At 41.1% G+C, this 13,500-nt stretch overlaps 1 non-coding gene across 1 annotated transcript; it reads left to right on the forward strand.

Annotated features, from left to right (window-relative positions):
* Nucleotides 1-1,318: 1,318 nt before the first annotated feature.
* LOC133102711 (U6 spliceosomal RNA) lies at nt 1,319-1,421 on the forward strand. Its single transcript, XR_009703061.1, has one exon. It is a non-coding gene; the product is annotated as a U6 spliceosomal RNA (small nuclear RNA).
* The last annotated feature ends 12,079 nt before the right edge of the window (nt 1,422-13,500 follow it).

The following is a 13,500-nucleotide window of genomic DNA, read 5'->3' on the forward strand; positions in this document are numbered from 1 at the left end:
GCGGGGGCTGGGAGCTGAGGCTCGGGCTTTGGAGGTCGGATCCCAGGGAGAGGACTGGGGTTGGCGGCGTGAACACAGCCTGAAGGGGCTAGTGCGCCACAGCTAGCCGGGAGGGAGTCCGGGAAAAAGTCTGGAGCTGCCGAAGAGGCAGGAGACCATTGTTTCGGGGTGCGCGAGGAGAGGGGATTCAGAGCACCGCCTAAACGAGCTCCAAAAACGGGCGCGAGCCGCGGCTATCAGCGCGGACCCCAGAGATGGGCATGAGATGCTAAGGCTGCTGCTGCCACCACCAAGAAGCCTGTGTGCAAGCACAGGAAACTCTCCACACCTCCCCTCCCGAGAGCCTGTGCAGCCCGCCACTGCCAGGGCCCGGTGATCCAGGGACAATTTCCCCGGGAGAACGCACGGCGCGCCTCAGGCTGGTGCAACATCACTGTGGCCTCTGCCGCCGCAGGCTCGCCCCGCACTCCGTACCCTTCCCGTCCTGTCTGAGCGAAGAACAGATGCCCTCAGGCGACCTACACGCAGAGGCAGGGCCAAATCCAAAGCTGAACCCCGGGAGCTGTGTGAACAAAGAAGAGAAAGGGAAATCTCTCCCAGCAGCCTCAGAAGCAGCGGATTAAGTCTTCACAATCAACTTGATGTACCCTGCATCTGTTGAATACCTGAATAGACAACGAATCATCCCAAACTGAGGAGGTGGACTTTGGGAGCAAATGTAGACTTGGGGTTTGCTTTCTACATCGCATTCGTTTCTGGTTTTATGTTTATCTTAGTTTAGTATTTAGAGTTTATTACCATTGGTAGATTTGTTTATTGATTTGGTTGCTCTCTTCCTTTTTTTCTATATATAGATATATATATATTTTTTCTTTTTCTCTTTTTGTGAGTGTGTATGTGTATGCTTTGTGTGATTTTGTCTACATAGCTTTTCTTTTACCATTTGTCCTAGGGTTCTGTCTGTCCATTTTTTTTAGTATAGTTTTTAGCGCTTGTTATCATTGGTGGATTTGTTTTTGGTTTGTTGCTCTCTTTCTTTCTTTCTTTTTAAATTAATTTTAATTTTTTAATAATTTTTTATTTTAATAACTTTATTTTATTTTTTTCTTTCCTTTTCTTTTTTTCCGTTTCTTCTGAGCCGTGTGGCTGACAGGGTCTTGGTGCTCCGGCTGGGCGTCAGGCCTGTGCCTCTGAGGTGGGAGACCCGAGTTCAGGGCATTGGTACAACAGAGACCTCCTGGCTCCACGTAATATCAAATGGTGAAAGCTCTCCCAGAGATCTCCATCTCAGTGCTAAGACCCAGCTCCACTCAACGACCAGCAAGCTACAGTGCTGGACTAAAATTGGAGCAATACAGAGAAGATTAGTAAGGCCCCTGTGCAAGGATGACATGCAAATTCATGAAGCGTTCCATATTTTTGCTGGAGAGGGTGTGGAGAAAAGGGAACCCTCTTACACTGTTGGTGGGAATGTAAATTGATACAGCCACTATGGAGAACAGTATGGAGCTTCCTTAAAAAACTAAAAATGGAACTACCGTATGATCCAGCAATCCCACTACTGGGCATATACCCTGAGAAAACCATAATTCAAAAAGAGTCATGTACCACAATGTTCATTGCAGCTCTATTTACAATAACCAGGACATGGAAGCAACCTAAGTGTCCATCAACAGATGAATGGATAAAGAAGATATGGCACATAGATACAATGGAATATTACTCAGCTATAAAAAGAAATGAAATTGAGTTTTTGTCATGAGATGAATGGACCTAGAGTCTGTCATACAGAGTGAAGTAAGTCAGAAAGAGAAAAACAAATACCGTATGCTAACACATATATATGGAATCTTAAAAAAAAAAAATTGTTCTGATGAACTCTGGGACAGGACAGGAATAAAGACACAGATGTAGAGAATGGACTTTAGGACATGGGGAAGGGGAAGGGGAAGCTGGGACGAAGTGAGAGAGTGGCATGGACTTATATGTACTAACAAATGTAAAATAGATAGCTAGTGGGAAGCAGCCACATAGCACAGGGAGATCAGCTCGGTGCTTTGTGACCATCTAGAGGGGTGGTATACGGAGAATGGGAGGGAGATGCAAGAGGGAGGAGATATGGGGATATACGTATGCATATAGCTGATTCACTTTGTTATAAAGCAGAAACTAACACACCATTGTAAAACAATTATTCTCTAATAAAGATGTTAAAAAAAAAAATAAAGTCGTTTAAGTGGTTTGAATGGGATGCTTGGCCACTTGTAGCCGGAACCCTGTCTGCTAGACTCGTATGGTAGCCAAGAAGTAGCGTGTGTGTGTGTGTGTGTGTGTGTGTGTGTGTGTGTTTTCTTTTGATTTTTCAGGAATAGAAAAAAAGATGAGGACTGACCCATTCCAAAAATGCTCACCAGTAGATTACAGAATTATTTAGAATGACAAACTAGAATTAGTTAATTTTTTAAAAAACCTTGTGAGAAAATAAAAAAATAGAAACATCTAGGAAAAAAAGACTTCTAGGTACAAAGGTCACTAAAAATTACAGCAAAAGGTGAGTTTTTAAATACTTGTATCATTTATTTACTCTTACCCACAGGCTATTCCAGGGTATTTTCACAGTTTGATCCTTTCTGTTGGCTATGAAATAGTTTGGTACAAAATACAGTTTGGCGTATTTAATAGACTTTGTTTGGGAATGTGGTTTGTTCTTTGACCTTGGGCAAGTTTCTTCACCTTAACATTTGAGGGATATTATTCTGGACTTAATGTATGTGAAGCTCCTAGATTGGGGCCTGGAATAAAGGAGGCAGTCAAACGTGGGAGCAGCTGCTGTTTATTATTACTACCCATACTCTGGTTACTTGCTAGAAATATGAGTCACCCTCCCCGTGTGCCTGTTTTCACTAGTCCTGGTCAGGAAGTGCCTCTGGCCTGTTGTTGGTCTTCCCTGATGGTGTGGAATTAGCTGCCTTGCATACTGATTGTAACTAATGACAAAATGGCCCCTCCTGGAAATTCTGTATTTCTCCTCACCAGTTATTTCTGGACTTCTGATTTTTATTATCAACAAGGAAGAACATAAAATATAGTTACTTAAGGCAGAACTGGGAGATGAAACAACAACGGAAAGTGATGGATTGTCACTCCCCTCTGTGCAAACTGGTATGCTCATAATCCTCAGGTTATTTCCTGCTGAGCAATACTAAAAAATATAAAATTGTGCGATGGTTAACTAATATTATTTTATTATGTTATCCCACGGATGGCAAATACAAGACTTCTGTGGGGCCATCTCCCAATCCCCTGATAATCTTAGCCCCGTTTCTCACTGAGCCTTGCTTGGGCTTAGAGTCCTTCTCAACCCAAAGTACCAGAAATGGGATGCTTGAGTTGGAAACTTTTTTCCCCCTTTCATCCTTGGGCTTCTGCATTTTGAGATTTTATTACTGAAGTTGCTTACATATTTTGAAGTGTTTTAAACTTTTCTTTTAATTCTCTACATACTTTGGATTTCAATAGGAGAAGGGATTATTTGTACAGTCATGAGGCTAGAAGCATCTGGTCCCATGCCTCAGTTTCCTCCTTTAGTGAAAAGAGACTGTCTTTCTGGGGTTGCTTTCTTTTTTTTTTAAATTTTATTGGAGTAGAGTTAATTTACAATGTTGTGTTAGTTTCAGGTGTGCAGCAAAGTGATTCAGTTATACATATACATATATTCATTCTTTTTCAGATTCTTTTCCCATATAGGTTATCACAGAATATTTAGGAGACTTCCCTGTGCTATACAGTAGGTCCTTTTTGGTTATCTATCTTATATATAGTAGTGTGTGTATGTTGGGATTGCTTTCTATCTTAGCCCAACATATGAGAACAATAGAAACAAACAAAAACCCCCCATACAAAATAGGTAAAAAAGAATATAAATCTAAAAAAGCAATGGTGGCAGATAAGAGTCTGAGAGGAGACAATCAGGGAAGAGATGTTATAATCAAAAATTCTGGACTCAGTTTGGATTCATCAATAAACATGCAGTGGGACATCTGCTAAGTGAAGCACTGGGATGCAGAAATAAACAAGAATGGTTCTTGCCTTTGCGGAGCTCACAGTCTGGTTAGGTGGCGGATGTGTAGAACAAAGCCCGTAAATACCAGGCACTGTGGCAAGCGCTGTGTTGTGTCTGAGGAGAGGGAGATTGTAGGATTGAGTGTCTGAGGTGACCTGATCACATTAAATAAAGGGGTCCCTGCTGATGCTGCCTCACACTCCTTGTTTCATAACCCACAGATTGGGTATTAATAACTAGGTGAGTTGTTACTTGACTTTCTCTTGTCCTGTGTGAAGCTCTAGTATTCCTGGTAAGTCTGAGGAACCAAGTGTGGTGATGAATAGTTCAAAAACTCAGGCTCTGGAATCCGACGGTCCGAGCTTTGAGTCTTGACCTGTGGCTTACTTGCTGTGTGACTCTGGGAAGGTCAATGACCACTCTGACTCCAATTTCTTAATTTAGTAATTATTGTGGGAATTAAAATAGAGAGTATCTCTGAAGTATCTGAGGCACCTTAGGTGATAAGTAAAAAAATTTATTCTTCTTGATTAATTTTGTTGTCTTTATTATCAGGTCAATGATGTTGAACTCTGCTTCAACAGTTGTGCTTTATTTGTCCACTTCCAATTGGAAGTTTATTGTTTCGAATTACAAAGAAAAAGATGAACTTAATTTGGGACCAAGAGACAAGGATTGGGGACTTGGCAATGGTGGGGGGAGACTTTAGACTTTGTGTTTGGGTTGGGAGATAGGGGTTGAGCAATAAAGATTCTGATTGAAGGAGCAGAACCACCAGAGTGGAGCACAGTAGAGGTCCAGGAAGGATGACCCTAGCATGGGGCTAGAAGATGAAGAAAACTGACATGGAGAAAAGTCTGCTCCTAAGCGTTCTCCAGGGGGCCAGAGAAAACTATCGTAGAATTTTGGAACAGTTTTGTTGATGTGTTGACAGCTAAGGTTAGAGAGGTGTTTCCTTCTGAAAATCCCAAGTGTGTAGAGAATGAGTTCTTGCTGAATATTTCAGCTTTAGTGTAACTTCTTCCGGCATAACCAGTGTGTGTGTGTGTGTGTGTGTGTGTGCGTGCGTGTGTGTGTGTGATGTTTGTTTCTTGGCTGCGTGGAGTTGATTGTATCCTAAATAAGTGAGATCTGAAAGGATAGAAGAAACGATGCAGCAGGGGGCAGGTAACCACAACAGTACTTTTATTTGTTTTGTGAACCAGCAGTCAACAGAGCCCAGCACACTTGATTGATGGGGAGAGCGCATGGGCAGAGGCGGCTGTAATGCAGTGTTCTCAGAATTTGGCTCCATCTCTACCTGGTGACAGCAATTTGGAGTTGGGTAAAAATTCTAGCCCATCAGGATAAGACAGTCACTAAAAGCTGTCTAGAACCTGAAAATTCCAAATAAGTGATGAGAGGAAGCATCAAAAAAAGACATTTGCACTTCAAAAAACAAGCGATAAAAATACCAATTTCCCAAACAAGTAGATTAGGTGGCAATATTACTAGTTAACATTTCCTCATATGTTTCAATAAGTAAATCTCTGAATTTGGTATTATCTCCATTTTATAGTCTCAGAGGCTTGGGGTAGCTTGCCCAAAGTCACCATCTGGTTAGGGACCAAGCTTGGATTAGAACTGGGTCTGACTGGTACTAGAGAATGAACTCTTAACCACTCAGCTCTGCCTCCTTAAAAGATGACTCACCATAGTAGTCCTTACACACACAAACACACACATGCACACACACCCCAAATTAGGAGTTGGTAGCTGAAATAAGATCAAACCATATCTTTTAAAGATTATATCTGAGTTTGGGATGAACATATACACACTACCATATATAAAATAGGTAACCAACAAGGACCTACTGTATAGCACAAGAAACTCTACTCAATATTCTGTAATAACCTAAATGGGAAAAGAATTTGAAAAAGAATAGATATATATATAAGTATAACTGAATCACTTTGCTGTACACCTGAAACTAACACAACATTGTAAATCAACTCTACTCCAATGTAAAATAAAAATTAAAAAAAAAAAAGACACTGCCCCATCCAAAAAATAAATAAAGATCTTATCTGTTGTGTAAGACAAATGCCATACTTTCCACAGTGTACTTTTTTATTGGAATATGTGGATAAATAACTAACTTTACCTAGTCATTCATATAATCTTGTTGGTAGAGCAACAATGTCCTTTTTTTTTTTTCTTCCTGGTGCAACATATCATTTAATTTCCTTTGACAGGTTCAGGTTTACTCTTCTTTTTTTTTTTTTAACATCTTTATTGGAGTATAATTGCTTTACAATGTTGTGTTAGTCTCTGCTGTATAACAAAGTGAATCAGCTATATGTATACATATGTCCCCATATCCCCTCCCGCTTGCGTCTCCCTCCCACCTTCTCTATCCCACCCCTCTAGGTGGTCACAAAGCACAGAGCTGATCTCCCCGAAGCAACAACTTTCTAATCTAGTTTCTCTGATGCTAAAATTCATTTGAGCAACTCAGGTCCTAGTGACTTTCTATGGCAGGGGATAAGCTAAAATTCTTCTGGATGACTTCACTGCTGGGAATGCCCTTCTCCGGCAAACACCGCGTGTAATATTAGAAGTCCTGGGAGCAGATAGGCTTGCAAAATGTGAGGAGCACTTGGCTTGTGAGCAGGGAGAGTATGGTAACCCTCAGACTGCCACTGGTACAAAGTGTCAGAGGAAGCGGTGCATATTACAGGGAAGCTGGAAGAATTTAAAAAGGGGGATTTGTATCATCTATTAATAGTCTGTTTTATTTTTTTAATTTTTATTTTTTAATAGTCTCTTTAAAAAGTCTGTCTTAGTAAAGCAAAGAATTTTCTTCACAAAATCAGAAAACTGGAGGCTCAGAGCACACGTGTGTTCCAGATCCTTCTTAAATATTACTGAATCTGCAGATGTCTGTCTCCTCAGTCAGTACAGGAAGTGCTGGTCAGTTGTGAGGAAAGGTCAGCTGTCCACAGCACAGAACAGTTCTGGGTCCTGACAGTCACAGAAGACAGGGGACTGGACAGGAGTCAGGACTGCAGCAAGGGCGTGTGCAGCTGGGGTGCAGGGTGGCTGCCACCCTCCTCGCCCTCCTAAGCCTCTGGACATGGCCTAGCTTCTGTGACCCGGGGGCCAGAACCACGGACAGTGCAGCAAGGAGCCTGTTCTCAGTCTTAGATGGAGCCTGTTCTCAGTCTTAGATGGAGCCCAGGGCTGAAGGGGTACAACACTACAAGGACCATCCTTGTGCCTTCAGAGATTTCAGCTGACGTCTGGGAGGTCTGTGGGCAGGGACTCCGGAGCAGGATTGCATATGCTCTTACAGAAGCCGCCTCCCCACTGCATCTTCTCCCCAAACTTTACCCCCCAAGTGAGAGAGGCAAGCCACAAATATTATGGATTCTTTAAGAACCTTAATATTTGCCCCTCTTCTATGGTTATTCATAGAACATGTCATCAGTTTCATTTAGATGAGAAAAATCTGAAAGCATTGTTTGCTCTGGTTATATATTAACACCTCACTTTTCCATTTCACAGAGTTAGTGAGTGGGGATGTGTGTGGGTGTATGTATGTAAAGGTAGACACATATGAATAGGAATACATGTTCTCATTAATCCCTGTAACTTTATATAATAATATTATTCATATATACATATGTAATACATATACCTCTATACATATGTACATATCTACATACACATTAACTTTATAAAATGACATGCCTATTTTATTAAAGAAAAAACTGGGACTCGGAGAAATTGACTGACAAACTTGAAAAGTTGGCGTTCCTGAGAGGCACAGCCTGGATGAGAGCACAGGGCTTCTGACTGAGTCCCAGGCCCCTTGACCACTCCCCTCGCCCCCAGTTTCAACTCAATGTCAAGCCCACTGACTGCCTTCTCCAGGCACGCTTGAGTCAGGACTGTCCTGGGATGTTTAGCCACCTGGCACAAGTCATCAAAATAAGAAAGTCGGGGGACAGACAGTTTTCAGGGCATTAACCCACTGTGGTCCCCTTTGCCTGGCAAAACAATAAAGCTATTCTTTTCTACTTCACCCAAAACCCTGTCTCTGAGATTCAGTTCGGTGTTCGGCATCAGAGACATGCATGCAGAAGGTGGAAGCAAATGAGCTGGCTGGGTGCTGAGGATGAGGCTCCATAGAGAAGAGATAAAAGTCCCTGTGCTTCTCACTCTCTGGGATTCTCTGGTAATGTTTCAGCACCTTCAACTGAACTTCTGTGCTTTTTGCAAGAAGCAAGATTGGGGTTAGTCTGCTAGCAGGGAGCTAAGCTTTTACAGAGGCAGTGAGTACACAAAGCAGCGAGAGCAGCCCCGCCAAGCTCCCTTCTTTCCCGGGAACCACACGCAGCATCTGAGCACTGAACCGCTGGTTGGGGTCAAGTTCAGCTTTGCTCCAGCGTCTCGTTCTCCTGTGACCAGTCGCCTCCCATAGCTGAGTCTGCGCCTTGTGGCAGGACCATCAAAGGGGCAAAGGGAACAAAGAGATGGGCCAACTCTTAACGTTTTGTGTTGAAATGGGTTGACCTCCGCTCCTCAGAGTTCCAAAGGCCAAAGTTCCAAAGTCCATATGAGGGCAAGAATCTTCCCAGGGGTTTTCTCTGATGATGGCGGAGGAGTAAGATGTGGGGATCACCTTCCTCCCCACAAATACATCAAAAATACATCTACAGGTGGAAAAACTACTACAGAACACCTACTGAATGCTGGCAGAAGACCTCAGACTTCCCAAAAGGCAAAAACTCCCCATGTACCTGGCCGTGTGGCTGACAGGGTCTTGGTGCTCCAGCTGGGCATCAGGCCTGAGCCTCTGAGGTGGGAGAGCCAAGTTCAGGACATTGGACCAGCAGAGACCGCCCGGCCCCACGTAATATCATTCAGCAAGAGCTCTCCCAGAGCGCTCCGTCTCAATGCTAAGACCCAGCTCCACTCAACGACCAGCAAGCTACAGTGCTGGACACCCCATGCCAAACAACTAACAAGATAGGAACACAACCCCACCCATTAGCAGAGAGGCTGCCTAAAATCATACTAAGTTCACAGAAACCCCAAAACACACGACCGGATGCAGCCCTGCCCACCAGAAAGACAAGATCCAGCCTCATCAACCAGAACACAGGTATCAGTCCCCTCTACCAGAAAGCCTACACAATCCACTAAACCAACCTTACCCACTGGGGGCAGACACCAAAAACAACGGAAACTATGAACATGTAGCCTGTGAAAAGGAGACCCCAAACACAGTAAGTTAAGCAAAATGAGAAGACAGAGAAATACACAGCAGATGAAGGAGCAAGGTAAAAACCCACCAGACCAAACAAATGAAAAGGAAATAGGCAGTCTACCTGAAAAAAATTCAGAGTAATGATAGTAAAGATGATACAAAACCATGGAAGTAGAATGGAGAAAATACAAGAAACATTTAACAAGGACCTAGAAGAACTAAAGAGCAAACAAACAATGATGAACAACACAATAAATGAAACTAAAAATTCTCTAGAAGGAATCAATAGCTGAATAAATGAGGCAGAAGAATGGATAAGTAACCTGGAATATAAAATAGTGGAAATAACTACTGCAGAGCAGAATAAAGAAAAAAGAATGAAAAGAATTGAGGACAGTCTCAGAGACCTCTGGGAAAACATTAAATGTACCAACATTCGAATTATAGGGGTCCCAGAAGAAGAAGAGAAAAGAAAGGGACTGAGAAAAAATTTGAAGAGATTATAGTTGAAAACTTCCCTAATATGGGAAAGGAAATAGTCAATCAAGTCTAGGAAGCACAGAGAGTCCCATACAGGATAAATCCAAGGAGAAACATGCCAAGACACATATTAATCAAACTATCAAAAATTAAGTACAAAGAAAAAATATTAAAAGCAGCAAGGCAAAATCAACAAATAACATACAAGGGAATCCCCATAAGGTTAACAGCTGATGTTTCAGCAGAAACTCTGCAAGCCAGAAGGGAGTGGCAGGACATATTTAAAGTGTTGAAAGGGAAAAACCTACAGCCAAGATTACTCTACCCAGTAAAGATCTCATTCAGATTCGACGGAGAAATTAAAACCTTTACAGACAAGCAAAAGCTAAGAGAATTCAGCACCACCAAACCAGCTTTACAACAAATGCTAAAGGAACTTGTCTAGGCAGGAAGCACAAGGGAAGGAAAAGACCTACAATAACAAACCCAAAACAATTAAGAAAATGGTAATAGGAACATACATATCGATAATTACCTTAAATGTAAGTGGATTAAATGCTCCCACCAAAAGACATAGACTGGCTGAATGGATACAAAAACAAGACCCATATATATGCTGTCTACAAGAGACCCACTTCAGACCTAGGGACACATACAGACTGAAAGTGAGGGGATGGAAAACGATATTCCATGCAAATGGAAATCAATAGAAAGCTGTAGTAGCAATTCTCATATCAGAAAAAATAGACTTTAAAATAAAGACTATTACAAGAGACAAAGAAGGACACTACATAATGATTAAGGGAATGATCCAAGAAGAAGATATAACAACTGTAAATATTTATGCACCCAACATGGGAACACCTCAGTACATAAGGCAAATGCTAACAGTCATAAAAGGGGAAATCGACAGTAACACAATAATAGTAGGGAACTTTAATGCCCCACTTTCACCAATGGACAGATCATCCAAAATGAAAATAACTAAGGAAACAATAGCTTTAAATGACACCTTAAACAAGATGGACTTAATTGATAATTATAGGACAGTCCATCCACAGACAACAGAATACACTTTCTTCTCAAGTGCTCATGGAACATTCTCCAGGATAGATGATATCCTGGGTCACAAATGAAGCCTTGGTAAATTTATGAAAATTGAAATCATATCAAGTATCTTTTCTGACCACAACACTATGAGATTAGATATCAAATACAAGAAAAAAACTGTAAAAAGTGCAAACACATGGAGGCTAAACAATATGCTACTAAATAACCAAGAGATCACTGAAGAAATCAAAGAGAAAAATTTTAAAAACCCTAGAAACAAATGACAATGAAAACACGACGACCCAAAGCCTATGGGATGCAGCAAAAGCAGTTCTAAGAGGGAAGTTTATAGCAATACAATCCTACCTCAGGAAACAAGAAGAATCTCAAATAAACAACCTAACCTTACCCCTAAAGCAATTAGGGAAAGAAGAGCAAAAAACTCCCAAAGTTAGCAGAAGGAAAGAAATCATAAAGATCAGATCAGAAATAAATGAAAAAGAAATGAAGGGTATGATAGCAAAGATCAATCAAACTAAAAGCTGGTTCTTTGAGAAGATAAAAAAGATTGAAAAACCATTAGCCAGACTCATCAAGAAAAAAAGGGAGAAGACTCAAATCAAAAGAATTAGAAATGAAACAGGAGAAGTACCCACGGACACTGCAGAAATACAATGGATCATGAGAGATTACTACAAGCAACTATATGCCAATAAAATGGACAACCTGTAAGTAATGGACAAGTTATTAGAAAAGGACAACCTTCCGAGACTCAACCAGGAATAAATAGAAAACATAAACAGACCAATCACAAACACTGAAATTGAAACTGTGATTAAAAATCTTCCAACAAATAAAATCCCAGGACCAGATGGCTTCACAGGAGAATTCTATCAAACATTTAGAGAAGAGCTAACACCTATGCTTCTCAAACTCTTCCAAAATACAGCAGAGGGAGGAACACTCCCAAACTGATTCTACGAGGCCACCATCACCCTGATACCAAAAACAGACAAAGATGTCACAAAAAAAGAAAACTACAGGCCAATATCTCTGATGAACATAGATGCAAACATCCTCAACAAAATACTAGCAAACAGAATCCAACAGCACATTAAAAGGATCATACACCCTGATCAAGTGGGGTTTACCCCAGGAATTCAAGGATCCTTCAACATATGCAAATCAATCTATGTGGTACACCATATGGAAAAATGGGAAGATAAAAACCATATGATCATCTCAATAGATGCACAAAGAGCTTTTGACAAAATTCATCACCCATTTATGATAAAAACTCTCCAGAAAGTAGGCATAGAGGGAACTTACCTCAACATAATTAAGGCCATATATGACAAACCCACAGCCAACATCATTCTCAACAGTGAAAAATTGAAAGCATTTCTTCTAAGATCAGGAACAAGACAAGGTTGCCCACCTTCACCACTATTATTCAACTTAGTTTTGGAAGTTTTACCCACAGCAATCAGAGAAGAAAAAGAAATAAAAGGAATCCAAATTGGAAAAGTAAAACTGTCACTCTTTGCAGATGACATGATCCTATACATAGTGAATCCTAAAGATGCTACCAGAAAACTACTAGAGCTAATCAATGAATTTGGTAAAGTAGCAGGATACAAAATTAATGTACAGAAATCTCTTGCATTCCTATACACCAATGATGAAAAATCTGAAAGAGAAATTAAGGAAACACTCCCATTTACCATTGCAACAAAAAGAATAAAATACCTAGGAGTAAACCTACCTAAGGCAGACAAAAGACCTGTATGCAGAATACTATAAGACACTGATGATAGAAATTAAAGATAATACAAACAGATGGAGAGATATACCATGTTCTTGGAATGGAAGAATCAACATTGTGACAATGACTCTACTACCCAAAGCAATCTACAGATTCAGTGCAATTCCTATAAAACTACCAATGGCATTTTTCACAAAACTAGAACAAAAAATTTCACAATTTGTATGGAAACACAACAGACCCCGAATAGCCAAAGCAATCTGGAGAAAGAAAAACGGAGCTGGAGGAATCAGGCTCCCTGAGTTCAGACTCTACTACAAAGCTACAGTAATCAAGACAGTATGGTACTGGCACAAAAACAGAAATATAGATCAATGGAACAGGATAGAAAGCCCAGAGATAAACCCATGCACATATGGTCACCTTATTTTTGATAAAGGAGGCAAGAATATACAATGGAGAAAAGACAGCCTCTTCAATAAATGGTGCTGGGAAAGCTGGACAGCTACATGTAAAAGAATGAAATTAGAACACTCCCTAACACCATACACAAAAATAAACTCAAAATGGATTAAGGACCAAAATGTGAGGCCAGACACTACAAAACTCTTAGAGGAAAACCTAGGCAGAACACTCTATGACATAAATCACAGCAAGATCCTTTTTGACCCACCTCCTAGAGAAATGGAAATAAAAACAAAAATAAACAAATGCAGGGCTTCCCTGGTGGCGCAGTGGTTGAGAATCTGCCTGCCAATGCAGGGGACACGGGTTCGAGCCCTGGTCTGGGAAGATCCCACATGCCGCGGAGCAACTGGGCCCGTGAGCCACAATTACTGAGCCTGCGCATCTGCAGCCTGTGCTCCGCGACAAGAGAGGCCGCGA

This window comes from Eubalaena glacialis, chromosome 12 (genome assembly GCF_028564815.1).
Source record: "Eubalaena glacialis isolate mEubGla1 chromosome 12, mEubGla1.1.hap2.+ XY, whole genome shotgun sequence".
NCBI lineage: Eukaryota > Metazoa > Chordata > Mammalia > Artiodactyla > Balaenidae > Eubalaena > Eubalaena glacialis.